The sequence below is a fragment of the Odontomachus brunneus genome, unplaced genomic scaffold (genome assembly GCF_010583005.1).
Source record: "Odontomachus brunneus isolate Ranch 3 - 2012 unplaced genomic scaffold, Obru_v1 Obru_scaffold_118, whole genome shotgun sequence".
NCBI lineage: Eukaryota > Metazoa > Arthropoda > Insecta > Hymenoptera > Formicidae > Odontomachus > Odontomachus brunneus.
In genome coordinates this window covers 12,984-18,980 of record NW_022639568.1, presented here as the reverse complement: position 1 = coordinate 18,980, position 5,997 = coordinate 12,984, and the positions used below count along the sequence as shown (strand labels likewise).

The window sequence follows — 5,997 nt, the reverse complement described above, 5'->3', positions numbered from 1 at the left end:
TATATATATATATATATATATATATATATATATATATATAAATTAAGAAAGAGAGATACATATATCTCGATTATTCGCGAGGAGAGAGAAAGAAAGATATATATCTCTCTTTCTTAATTTATATATATACTATTATTTATTATTTATGAAATAAAAATAATAAGCCATTAATTTGTTCATTATATTGCTATAAAATTAAAAATAATAGACGTTATAAATAATAGGCATTATGTATAAATAAGCATTACATATAAATAAATAATAGGTATTATATATAGAAATTAAGGAAGAGATATATATATATCTCTCTTTCTCTCTCTCTCTCTCTCTCTCTCTCTCTCTCTCTCTCTCTTTCCTTATAACTGTCGCGAATAAATCGATGTAACAACAAAATAAAAATAATAAGCCACTAATTTGCTCATTATAAAGAGAGAGATATATATAATTAGGAGATATATATAATTAGGAAAGAGAGATATATATATCTCTCTTTCCTAATTATTTATATGTAATGCTTATTTATATATAATGCCTATTATTTATAACGTCTATTATTTTTAATTTTGTTGCAATATAATGAGCAAATTAATGGCTTATTATTTTTATTTTATAAATAATAAATAATAGGTTTTATATATATATATATATATATATATATCTTTTTTAATTTATATATATAATACCTATTATTTATTTATTCAGATTTAAACTCGAAATTCGCACTTACATGACACTTGATATTTGCTCTTATGTCGGCGCATTGCATTTACTTTTAAAGTGAGGTGAACGACTACATTAGTTACAGCGAGCAATTGAGTGGGGTACGTGCTTATCTAAGCCGCCGGAGGAGGGGGGGGGGGAAGGTAGCGAGCGCGTGCCGGCGCTTACGTGCGTGCGACCGCGCAAGGTGACTCACCCGTAGCCATAGTCGCATTCCGATGTCCATTGACGCGCCACGTCGCGACATACCGCAGCGATAACGCCGAATGATCTAGAGCGCGGATCGATATAATTGTTAATAACTTCACTTGTAGACGTCGTAGCGACTTGAAACAAGAACTGTTAAACGGGGAAAATTACCGCGCTTCCGTTGAACGTGAAATCGTCTTTCTGTAGGATAACGATCGAATTTTAATCGTATAAATACGAAAGACATTGATTTTTGCATTTGCATCAAAGTGGATATTAATTATTACTCTATGTTAAAAGTCAATGGATAATCTCGAAGTAAAATCACTCGACGGAGCGTTAGTTTTATACTTTTGACGGGTGTAAAGTATATTTTAAAAGAAAAGAGACATAGTAACATAGTAACAACTTTATATCAGTAAATATTCTACGTCGTAGTGTGTATCAAGATTCAAATAATTGTGAATTTAACTTTGTAAGAGCTCGAGTGAGCGGGGTGGCAAGGGGAAGAGAATAGGTGACACTCGTACGTCGAAATCGTTTTAAAAGTGTTTCACAATATGAAATCGAAAATAACCGTGACATTTTCCATATGGTTATCGGGAGAATTTAATTTGCTTGTATACCACATGTTGAAATAATCGTGTTTGAAGACTCGAGTATATTTATCTTGTAATACGTTAATTTTGCAATATTCACGTTTCAAAACTAGTGTTTATCTTGTAAATGAAACAGGAGCGCACCATGATTTTTTTTCATTACATTTAAAACTTCTCATTGTTCTCAAGGGTTTTCGTGAGTACGGATTTAAAAAAAAAAGAGAAAATCGCGCGATAAGCTGACATCATACGTTGTCGCGTTACGATAAGTATCGCATTGTCACGTGTAGCGCGAGTATCGAAAATTCCAAATAACAACCTTTTAAATAACAACACGTGTAGACGTGAGCCGGTTTATAACGGCGTTGGATAGCGAGATACGCACAGTGTCGCGCGTGATTTCTCCAAATCCGCTCGTGTGTACGTCGAGTAAATTACGACACGCGAATTAGGAAGAGTGCAAAATAAAAAAGTGCGTTTCCGTTTCAGTATACGACGGCGAAGAAACCGCCGTTTTCGCGTCGCGAGTGTTCTGGCATCTTTCAACAACAGAAAAGACGAGAGATGCTGGTTGTGTATCCTGAGACTCCTTTCCTGAGAACAGCACCAGCAGCAACAACAACAGACTAGTTCAAGGTAAAGTGAAACAAAGCTCTGTTGAACGTAACGTCTCGGTGCATCTCCCGTTAAAACGAAATATGAAATAACTGTGACATTTTCCACACGGTTATCGGGAAAATTTAATTTGCTTATATACCACATGTTGAAATAATTGTGTTTAAAGACTCGAACATATTTATCTTATAAAACACATTGATTTTGCAATATTCGCGTTTTAAAACTAGTGTGCGTAAATAAAACTGGAGCGCACCGTGATTTTTTTCCATTAAACTTCTCATTGTTTTTCGCGGTACTTTCTCATCCATTTTGCAATCTGTTTAACTATTAATTTTACACTGAGAGAAAAAATCTGAAAAATAAATGTTTATTCGGTACCAATAATCTCTATTTATTTAAACTTGGTTTTCTCATAGAATAAATTTAAATAGAATCAACAACTGCTTTCAGTGAAAAGTTAAAGTTTAGAGAAAATGTATTTTTATCTGAGAAATATGTCATATTTTCACTTACATATTTCATACACAAGTAAATATGTTGGTAGTACACAGAGAGAACGATTTATTGAAGCAAATAAATGTTTCTTTGGAATAGTCCAAATTATTTGGTTGACACAACAAAAATATTTCTTTGAAACTAAGCCGCAAATAAATATTTTTGTTGCTTCAAACAAAATTTTATTCAAAAAATTCTTTTGGACTATTCCAAAGAAGCGTTTATTTGATTCAACTAAATCGTTCTCCCTGTGTACGCACCGAATAAATATTTTTTATTTCTTAGATATTTTTTCTGTCACAGTGCATGTGATTTAGATGATAATCTCTACAATATAATATAATAATAATTGTGTATATATAGTAATATGTAATATATTGTGTATATATGATTGTGTTGTTGCGCCAACCTGATTTTGATGTGAACGTCAGTGGCGGCAACTACTGCTTATTTATGGAATCTTTTCGACTCTGAATACGCAATTTAGCGCGTTACACGCGCTATCTTTCAAATATCCGGGAATCTCTCGAACATTTTCGCCAGGGGGGCGAATATTTAAGCATAATTTATATCTTCTTCCGCGGAGTATTCCGCTGTTGGAACTAATTTAGTAAGTTTAATCGCTTATAGAAGTGGCTTCGTTGCGTAGCCGTCCTTTTGAGGCTACGTTGACCGTGATACACACAATCGGCATAACAATAGCGAGATAGAAAAAGCTCGCTCGCGGCATTCTTTAATTACGAGACACCCGCGAGATATTCCTCTCACTTCGGTTTCCGGTGTTTCCTCGCGGTTCAAAGGAGCGGTGTGATATTTATGAGACACCCGCGCATTTCTACTACAATCAGTCCGAGTATTTTGCTCACAGTTTGTCCCGACAGAGAGTGTGCGTGACAAACCTCCTCGTCCTCCGTTGTCGTCGTCCCCTAGCCTTACCTCTTGCCGAGATATCCTCCCCTCGCACTACGGACGCACTGTTTGTATCTCGTTACCTGGCTATTTGGTTATGATTTGATGGCACCTTTCTAGAACACTGCAAATACCAGAGATTGTCGAAGAGAATCGAAAAATTCTCGAGAGAAGTTGAGCGATCGAGAGGACAGTGAGAAGTGATACATTTATTACCTGTTTATCTTCACCAAACCTGCTGCATCGGAAATATTCGCATATTATCCCAATAAATCCAAGTAGTTCCGCGAAGTCGACGTGATTTCAAACGCGAATATTACGACGATCAAAATAGCATCAATGGAAACTGAGACGCCTGTCACGCAGAGGCGATGGCTGTGGATAAAATAGCAGCTTATAAATTGATAAGTATTTATCGTTTATCGATGTCGTATGATAACGTGGTGTATCTCCGTACGCCGGTATAATTTATATGTTGTTTCATGTGTTCCCTTCTCGTGTCATTGCATATTGAGAGAGAAAAAAATATGATTAATTTTACTAAAATTATAGTTATTTTTTATCATATTTTTTGTAGTAAAATAGTAGTAGTAACATGCATATAATGTTATTATCACGAAAATTAGAACCAATAGTAGAATTAAAAAAAATGGTTTCCTTTACTATAATATATAATTATTTCTCTATGTAATAATTACAAATACTAAATATTGTTTCTTCTATACAAAGGCTATACGAAGTATATAATTTTAATTCAACATTTCTTTGATTAGTAAGAGTCAAGGCTCTATATATTGGAGCAAATATTAAATGCTGGGAGGTTTGAAAAATATGATTAATATTACTAAAATTATAGTTATTTTTTATCATATTTTTTGTAGTAAAATAGTAGTAGTAATATGCATATAATGTTATTATCACCAAAATTAGAACGAACAGTAGAATTAAAAGGAATGGTTCCCTTGACCATAATATATAATTATTTCTCTATGTAACAATTACAAATACTAGCTTTTGTTTTTTACAATTCTATGCAAAGGCTATACGAAGTATACAATTTTAACTGAACAATTTTAAACTGAAAAATTTATCCGGCATATGCGTTAACACTGTTAAACAGTGTTATTCCCCAGCATTTAATATTTGTTCCAATATATAGAGCTTCAGCTCTTACTAATCAAAGATATATTTATTTACATTTTTTTTCTTAGTGTATATTCTGTTTGTATCTTTTTCCTTCGTGTTTACGAAACAAGGAATTATTAACGTTCTCACAGGTGTTTGCAAATGTAACGGACTTTGGTTTTTCTTTTGATTTATTAACGATCGATCGATACTCGCGTGCGAGGTAGGCGGGATGGGAGGAAAAGTCGCGGAGGGGATGGGCGTGTGCGAGATATTTTCGAAAGCGGTTGAAGGGTCGAACATAGCACGTGTGAACATTTCGATCGATTTTTCTTTGTGTCGTCAACTTTAGAGAGCCAGATAGCGGCGAAACGAGGGCCGAAGAGCAGCCCCCGACACTCATCCACGAAGTGCTTTCGTCGTGTCTGGCTCCTGAAGTTCCACGTCCGATCCGGTGTATACGTGCCCCAGGTGGTTGTCTCAAATAACGCCACCTAAAGCCAGCAACTCGATACCGGGGATCCTGCGGGTGTTTGAACATAGATTGTGTTACGCGCGTGTACACCGCTCCTCCCCGCGCCACGCGTCTTTTTAGATCATCGATTCGTTCTCGCGTCGAAAATATAACGGAAATTGGCGATTCGATTTTCGCGATTAGACATTCCGAATTAAAATTTTAGTCGTGCTGTCAAATCGCGCTGTCTAATTCGAGTCTAACATATTCTGAAGGATCAGCGTACGTTTGGTAGACTTAGAAATTGAAATCCTATTTCGCGCCTTTAAATGGCAGAAAATACCGAATTTGTGGATTTTAAAGAGGACTCTTCGATAAAATTAGTATAGATGAAATAGAACCAAAAGAGTTTAATATAGACTTCAGAATACCAAGTAGACTTTAAATAAAATATATATGAGCAGTAGAATCAGAATTACAGTTGGGAGTTTCTCTTTCTCTCTCTCTCGTGATATATGTGAAAAAAAAATGAAAAACGAAGCGAACGTTTCTGTGTCCATTTGTACAGTGTCTATTCGAGATTCGAACTTTTCTTCGTGCTTGAGAAATTCGGATTTCATCAATTATGGACTCGTTTCGCTCGTCTTCCGTCGAAACCACCAATTATTCCACCGAGCGTGTATCGAGCGATTAGCCATTAGCAACCTTCTTAAATTTTGATTACATTTGTATAAGTTTCAAATGAGTGAGTTATTGAAAAATGGATAAATCGCGATACGTTCCATTGATCTGTTAGAGATATTCGGAACACCTGATTAGAATATATTTGAGACGACGGAAGAGAGAGAGAGAGAGAGAGAGAGAGAGAGAGAGAGAGAGAGAGAGAGA

The 5,997-nt window shown here is 35.2% G+C and overlaps 1 long non-coding RNA gene across 1 annotated transcript in view; it reads left to right on the top strand.

Moving 5' to 3' along the window:
- The window catches only part of LOC116849531, a 5,356-nt gene extending 2,685 nt beyond the window's left edge, over positions 1-2,671 (top strand). The window contains exon 4 of the long non-coding RNA XR_004379156.1: positions 1,998-2,671. This is a non-coding gene — a long non-coding RNA (uncharacterized LOC116849531). The remainder of the gene's footprint in view (positions 1-1,997) is intronic.
- Positions 2,672-5,997: the final 3,326 nt, after the last annotated feature.